The following is an 8,659-nucleotide window of genomic DNA, read 5'->3' as shown; positions in this document are numbered from 1 at the left end:
AAAATTTAGTCACTAAAGTTTATTGACTAACTAGGTGAGTGCACATGCGTTGCAACGGGGACATATAATATCACGGTAACTTATGTATTATATGTCTCCGTTGCAACGCACAGGCATATACCTAGTAATGTATTATGCATACGACGTTCCTGCTACTCAAAGTGTAATACCCAAAATCTGTATAATTTTTTTTAAATAAATACATGAAGGAATGAACTAGTAAATTCTGATATCTCAAATTATACTTGAGAGTTGCAAATTGAGAACTTAGCTTTGGAAAAAAAACCAAGAACCATTTTAGAAAAGGAAATGTCCTATATAAAATATGAAGAAGAATATATAAATAAATACACCTTTTTATACTGGCATTTGTGATTTGTCCATTTAGTCTAAGTACAAAATTCACAACAGGATTTAGATTCGAATTTGAAATTCAAAAAAATATAAAAGAAAAGAAAACAGAAAATAACAGAAAAAGGAAAAATCTGAAATAGAAAACAAAATAGGAAAAGAAAAGTGAAACAAATGGCGCTTGGCCGATTTTCCCTCTCGGTCGTCCCAGTCCACTCCAACACATCAGCTCGCCCTTTTTTTTCTCTCTCTCTGAGCAACTGACACCATGGGGCCCAAACGACAGACGTCTAACGCGGCTTGGAGACTTGGAGTCCAGCTCGCTCGCTCCGTCGTTCCACTGCTGGTGGGATTCTTTTGTTTTTTTTTCTTCTGCCGGGCCACTGATTGGTGGGCTCTGGTTAGTCGCTTTCCTTGCCGCATGCATGTGAGTACTGCTCGGTCGAACACTGCCTGGTGGACCGCGTTCGCTCGCCTCGCTCGATAGCTCTCCTGTGTGTGGGACCGCCACACCAGAATCGTCTTCTCTCCACGTAACTAATCGCGAACGCGGTGGATCGAGGGAAATTCGAGCGGCGATTTCGGCAACGGATTACGCGAGTTCCGCGGTGGCAGCTGCATAAAGCCTCCTCTCGTGGATCTGGCTCCAGTTCTTTCCCCGCTCTCACCTCCCCCTCGCCAGCCGTTGAAACTCCACCTTGCACGTGTCCCTGCTAGCGCCTGCCGTCGACCTCCCTGGCCGCTGTGCTTCATGGCCGGTGTGATGGTAGATGAGTGAGAGACCATGCCGCGCCTGTCCTCACGGCGGGAGTTCGTCGCGGCCGTCGCGCACTCCAGGGCGCTGTTCGTCGCTCCTATTTCATGCAGCCATCGCTGGATTTGGGGCTCTGGATCACCGGCGGGCCTGGTGGGTATGCTCGCTGCCGCTGGGCACATTGTGCCGCTTCGTTCGGTCACTGGGAGGAAGGGAGCAGCGCGCGCGTGAGTCCTTGCGTCACGATTCGCTGGTAAGATGTCCTCCACCAAGTCTGGTGTGTTCCCCTATGCGTTTTCTCAAGATTGCCGCAGGGTAGATCACTTGGTCGTAGTTTGGGCGGGATTCTGGAGTGCGCTCGCCGTGCGGGGCGCGGACGGTGTTGGCGTTCGGCCGTGGAAAAAAAAAGAGAGAGAGGGAGTCGGGGGTTGAAGACGGCGTGCAAGCCGTAGATTTGGATTTCGATGGCCAGGATTAGAAGTGACTTAACCCTTCGCCGCGTTTGATCCGAGCCGTCGATCCTGCATCGTATGCATCAGATTAGATTTAGGTTCTTTAAATCGTGACTGTTGGGTGTTGATCGGGCGGTCACGCGGGTGCGAGGTTGGTTCATGCGTGATCCATTCCTGGCCTCTGGATCTGATCTGGACGGCCAGAAATCGTCGATACCCCTTCGCGGGTATACTTTGTTAAAGAGCCCCTGGGATATTATAGAATCAACCCGCAGTCCATGTGTTACTATTCACTGAGTCTAGGATTTTATTCGCGCAGACCCCTGGACTTTCCAGAAATTGGCGCCCAGTCCAGAGCACGTTTAAAACATATAAATGAATTAGTAAAGGTATTATTAATACAAAAATAATTCCTAGAACTTAGTTAATTCATAGAAAATTCATTTTAGCTCCAAATTGAGTCATTCCAATTCCTAAAATTTGGTAATAATATTCTCTATCATTTAGAATCACTGTTTCGACATGAACTCTGTTAGAAAATTAATTTATCATCTAATCCTATTATAATCACCTTAAATCTTAGGAAATTCATAACTTGAATTCTATAACTCAAAATTTAGTGATTCCAGTTCCTATGGTTTCATTTTAATGTGTAGATTTTTACTGTATATTTCATTCATCTGTTTGGTGTGATGTTGATTTTGGCTATACTATGTATGTATTGTGTTGATGCGAGTAGACGAGCAACCCACTGTGGAACCTGAGCTTCAACAAGTAGAAGTAGCTGAGCAGGAGCTCATTGAAGGCAAGTTGTGCCCTTGATCACTTACTTTCCCAGCCATGTTCTTATTAATTTTAATGATCTGCATAGGTTAATTTTGATGGGAGCCTTTATGTTACCCCAGTTTTGATTACCTCTATACCTTGTTCACCCCTGAAATATTTTTGGGTAGTATTTGCTATTGCTTTATGTGGATTGGGTATGGAGATACACTACTCATGATTATTCTGTTATTATCTTGTTACTATTACTGTTCATGTTAAGATCATTAAATTAATGGGAACATGGAGCGACCACCCGGGAAAACAGTGCTACCACAAGGGTATAATGGGACGCCCTTGGCTGACTAATTAGGAAAGCTAGTGGAAGACTACCTTACCTGAAAGGGGCAAGGGCAGTAGGGGAGAGGTCAGTGCGGGGAGGTCCCTGGTTGATTTTGCTGCGATGGCGGTCAGCCAGGAACCCTGTACTGGATCTTCCTATAAACTGTAGCGGGTTTTCGGAAGCTAGTGGAACTTTGTAAAGGCCTCGTAGTGGATCCCTAGCCATTCACCTCGGTAGTGTCTAAGGGCCTTGCAAACCCAGGCGACATGGGATACACGACTTGTGGGTAAAGATGCGCAACCTCTGCAGAGTGTAAAACTAGTATACTAGCCGTGCTCACGGTCAAGAGCGGCTCGGACCCTCACATGATTAATTATGGAACTTAAATTCAATTTGACATTTGCATCGCATTTGGGATTATTTTACTATTACTGTTCTTTATTATTATTAAGGTTTGGTATTTACTTACACTTAGTAATTGCTAATAAAATTTTGACCAACTTATAAAAGCAATGCTCAGCCTCAACCTCTATTTCATTGATCAGCCTTACACTACATGAACTCCCACCTTTGGTGAGTTCATGCCACATTATTCCCCATGACTTGTTGAGCTATGAACGTATGTGAGCTCACTCTTGCTGTCTCACACCCCCCCCCACAGGAGAAGAACAGGTGGTTCAGGAGGAGCCACAAGGCGAGGAGTATGATCTGATCTAGGTGGCGTTTCTCAGTCGACATTGGCGCCGACGATCCTTAGTTCGCTTTATCTTCATTATTTATTTTGTAATAAGACTTCCGCTATGTAATAAATACTCTGATGTTTTATGACATTTATCTCTATACACTCTGTTATTATATATGTTGTCTTCTTGGCGCATGTATGAGATGCACCCGGCTTTGTCCTTTAAAACCGGGTGTTACAGAAGTGGTATCAGAGGAAATGTTGACTGTAGGACGAAACCTAGATAGAATGGACAAACCCTTACCTACTTATCTCATTCTGATTCATTCTACACTTACCTTACTCTGATTCTTTCTACACTTATCTTGATCCTGTCTCACCTTCTACTGTTCCACTCTGATCATTCTTACCTTTTCTACTCCAAGACAAGACGGATTTCACACCTTGGAATCCCTACCCCTATGACATTCTTAAGAGTTAGGGAACCTAAGACAAAATCAAAAGTATTTTCTATATTTAAAAAAATGTTGTTTGATTGTTCTGATGATCAATGCCTGATTTGCTTCTTTGATTGATTGAAATAGTATAGATGGGCATCTTAGCATGTACCACCATAAGATAATGAATTAGCTTTAGTAGGTGACACACTTAGCTAATAAATCCCCCAAAGTAACATGCTTCGTAATCACTGCCTTGTCTACAATCCTTTCTTTCGTCCCCTGTGTTTCTAACCCAGATGGGCTACCCCTATAGTGTTAGAAGAGAGCACTATAGACGTGATCCTTGGTATGTCATGGTTAAGAAAGGCAAAGGCAGTATATACACTGTGCTAAGGGAACTGTAGAACTCACCAGGACAAAGATTTGAAGTTGAAGTTGCAGTAACTACCACCATCAGTCTAACAACATTCTTAGAAGATGAGAAGTTTGTGGGTGACAACATCCGTGCAGTTAGAGATTTTCCGGATGTCTTTCCAGAGGAGTTACCAGGGATGCCACCTGATAGAGAAGTTGAGTTTGTTATTGATCTCTTACCTGGAACCGCCCCTATTTCTAAACGGCCATATAGAATGTCCGTAGAGGAGTTGGAGGAACTGAAGAAGCAGTTGACGGAGTTACAAGAGGCCGGTTACATTCGTCCGAGTTCCTCACCTTGGGGAGCACCGGTCTTGTTTGTACAGAAGAAGGATGGATCGCAACGGATGTGTGTGGATTATAGATCTCTTAATGATGTTACAGTGAAGAACAAGTATCCATTGCCCCGTATTGAGGATTTATTTGATCAGATGAGAGGTGCAAGAGTATTTTCGAAGATTGATCTCCGATCGGGTTACCATCAGATGAGGATTAGACCATCGGATATTCCCAAGACGGCTTTCTCGACTCGATATGGATTATATGAGTTTACGGTTATGTCGTTTGGATTAACCAATGCACCAGCTTATTTTATGAACTTGATGAATAAGGTGTTTATGGAGTACTTGGATAGATTCGTCGTGGTGTTCATCGACGACATTCTTATTTATTCCCAGAGTGATAGCGATCATGAGGAACATCTGAGATTGGTGCTGCAGAAGCTACGAGATAACCAGCTATATGCCAAGTTTAGCAAGTGCGAGTTTTGGATTGGCGAGGTGCCATTTCTTGGTCATATTATTTCTAATGGAGGAATTTCAGTGGATCCTGCTAAAGTTAAGGAGATAATGGAGTGGAGAGTACCCACTACAGTTACTGAGATTCAGAGTTTCTTGGGATTAGCAGGATATTATCGGAGATTTATTGAAGGATTTTCTAAGATTGCTAAGCCTATGACTTCGCTTTTGGAGAAAGGAAGAGAATTTAAGTGGGACGAGAAGTTTCAAGACAGCTTTGATCAATTGAAGAAAAGATTGATGTCGCCACCAGTATTGGTTATGCCCGACCTACAAAAAGGATTTGATATCTATTGTGATGCATGTGGCCAAGGCTTAGGATGTGTGCTTATGCAAGAAGGACATGTGATTGCCTATGTGTCTCGTCAGTTACGGAAACATGAATTGAACTACCCCACTCATGACTTGGAATTGACAGCCGTTGTGCATGCGCTTAAGATTTGGAGACACTATATCATGGGGACCAAGTGCCAAGTATATACGGATCATAAGAGTTTGAAGTATATATTCACTCAGAAGGATCTCAACCTTAGGCAACGCCGTTGGTTGGAGCTTATTAAGGATTATGATTTGGAGATTCACTATCACCCGGGCAAGGCAAATTTGGTTGCAGATGCCTTGAGTCGAAAGGAGCATGTTCATTCAGCTATTGTTGCCCAGCTACCTGATGAGATTGTCGAGGACTTCAGGAGACTCAACCTGGGGATAGTTGCTCATACTAAAGGAGTTACGATTGATGTGGAACCTACTTTGGAGCAAGAAATCCGCAAAGGTCAACTTGATGATGCTAAAATAAAAGAAATTAAGGATCTGATTATTGTGGGTCGAGTTCCGGAATTCACGGAAGATGAGCAAGGCACTGTTTGGTTCAAGGACAGGAGATGTGTTCCTGATATTGAAAGCATTCGAGAGACTATTTTAAAGGAGGCCCATGACTCGGACTATTCTATTCATCCTGGTAGTACTAAGATGTATCAGGATTTGAAACAAAAGTATTGGTGGTATGGATTGAAAAGAGATGTAGCTGCACATGTGGCTATGTGCGACGTATGTCAAAGAGTTAAGGCTGAACACCAGAGGCCAGCCGGACTACTGCATCCACTGAAGATACCCGAGTGGAAATGGGAAGAGATTGGTATGGATTTTATTACTGGATTGCCTCGCACCCAGAAAGGATATGATGCTATATGGGTGATTGTGGATAGATTGACTAAAGTGGCTCACTTTATTCCTGTCAAGACTACTTATAAAGGTTCTCAACTAGCAGAGTTATATATGGCTCGGATTGTGTGTTTGCATGGAGTACCAAAGAAGATCGTGTCTGATCGAGGTTCGTAGTTTACCTCAAGATTTTGGAGAAGCTTTCATGAGAATATGAGTACAAAGTTGAATTTCAGTACAGCTTATCACCCTCAGACTGATGGACAGACTGAAAGGACTAATCAAGTATTGGAAGATATGTTGAGAGCATGTGCCCTTCAGCATGGAGGAAGTTGGGATAAAAGTCTACCATATGCTGAGTTCTCATATAATAATAGTTATCAGGCCAGTCTGAAGATGTCACCTTTTGAAGCTTTATATGGGAGGAAGTGCAGGACTCCTTTGTATTGGGATCAGACTGGAGAAAGACAATTCTTTGGGCCTGAATTGATTCAAGAAGCAGAAGAACAAGTCCGTATAATTCGAGAGAATTTGAGGGTGGCTCAAACCAGGCAAAAGAGCTACGCAGATAATAGAAGAAGACCACTGGAATTTGAAGAAGGAGATTATGTGTATCTCAAGGTGTCACCACTTCGTGGAATGAGGAGATTCAAAGTTAAGGGCAAATTGTCCCCTCGCTTCATTGGACTATTCTGAGTTTTTAGGCGAGTTGGAGAGATGGCCTATCAACTTGAGTTACCTGCTAGTCTATCGGATGTGCATAATGTATTCCATGTGTCTCAACTTAAGAAGTATCTCTGTGTCCCTAAGAAACAGTTACCAATGGAAGAGCTCAGTGTTCGGGGTGATTTGACTTACACAGAGTATCCTGTCAAGATTCTTGATACACTGACTTGAGTTACAAGAAATAAAGTTATTAAGATGTGCAAAGTACAAAGGAGTCACCATGAAGAAAAAGAAGCTACTTGGGAGAGAGAAGAAGAGCTTCGCATAGACTTTCCCCATCTTTCATCTAGTCCTTCTTAAATCTCGAGGACGAGATTCTTTTTAAGGGGGTAGGATTTGTAATACCCAAAATCTGTATAATTTTTTTTAAATAAATACATGAAGGAATGAACTAGTAAATTCTGATATCTCAAATTATACTTGAGAGTTGCAAATTGAGAACTTAGCTTTGGAAAAAAAACCAAGAACCATTTTAGAAAAGGAAATGTCCTATATAAAATATGAAGAAGAATATATAAATAAATACACCTTTTTATACTGGCATTTGTGATTTGTCCATTTAGTCTAAGTACAAAATTCACAACAGGATTTAGATTCGAATTTGAAATTCAAAAAAATATAAAAGAAAAGAAAACAGAAAATAACAGAAAAAGGAAAAATCTGAAATAGAAAACAAAATAGGAAAAGAAAAGTGAAACAAATGGCGCTTGGCCGATTTTCCCTCTCGGTCGTCCCAGTCCACTCCAACACATCAGCTCGCCCTTTTTTTTCTCTCTCTCTGAGCAACTGACACCATGGGGCCCAAACGACAGACGTCTAACGCGGCTTGGAGACTTGGAGTCCAGCTCGCTCGCTCCGTCGTTCCACTGCTGGTGGGATTCTTTTGTTTTTTTTTCTTCTGCCGGGCCACTGATTGGTGGGCTCTGGTTAGTCGCTTTCCTTGCCGCATGCATGTGAGTACTGCTCGGTCGAACACTGCCTGGTGGACCGCGTTCGCTCGCCTCGCTCGATAGCTCTCCTGTGTGTGGGACCGCCACACCAGAATCGTCTTCTCTCCACGTAACTAATCGCGAACGCGGTGGATCGAGGGAAATTCGAGCGGCGATTTCGGCAACGGATTACGCGAGTTCCGCGGTGGCAGCTGCATAAAGCCTCCTCTCGTGGATCTGGCTCCAGTTCTTTCCCCGCTCTCACCTCCCCCTCGCCAGCCGTTGAAACTCCACCTTGCACGTGTCCCTGCTAGCGCCTGCCGTCGACCTCCCTGGCCGCTGTGCTTCATGGCCGGTGTGATGGTAGATGAGTGAGAGACCATGCCGCGCCTGTCCTCACGGCGGGAGTTCGTCGCGGCCGTCGCGCACTCCAGGGCGTTGTTCGTCGCTCCTATTTCATGCAGCCATCGCTGGATTTGGGGCTCTGGATCACCGGCGGGCCTGGTGGGTATGCTCGCTGCCGCTGGGCACATTGTGCCGCTTCGTTCGGTCACTGGGAGGAAGGGAGCAGCGCGCGCGTGAGTCCTTGCGTCACGATTCGCTGGTAAGATGTCCTCCACCAAGTCTGGTGTGTTCCCCTATGCGTTTTCTCAAGATTGCCGCAGGGTAGATCACTTGGTCGTAGTTTGGGCGGGATTCTGGAGTGCGCTCGCCGTGCGGGGCGCGGACGGTGTTGGCGTTCGGCCGTGGAAAAAAAAAGAGAGAGAGGGAGTCGGGGGTTGAAGACGGCGTGCAAGCCGTAGATTTGGATTTCGATGGCCAGGATTAGAAGTGACTTAACCCTTCGC

This window comes from Zea mays, chromosome 1 (assembly GCF_902167145.1).
Source record: "Zea mays cultivar B73 chromosome 1, Zm-B73-REFERENCE-NAM-5.0, whole genome shotgun sequence".
NCBI lineage: Eukaryota > Viridiplantae > Streptophyta > Magnoliopsida > Poales > Poaceae > Zea > Zea mays.
The sequence above is the reverse complement of the archived record's forward strand: the minus strand, read 5'-3'. Positions refer to the sequence as shown.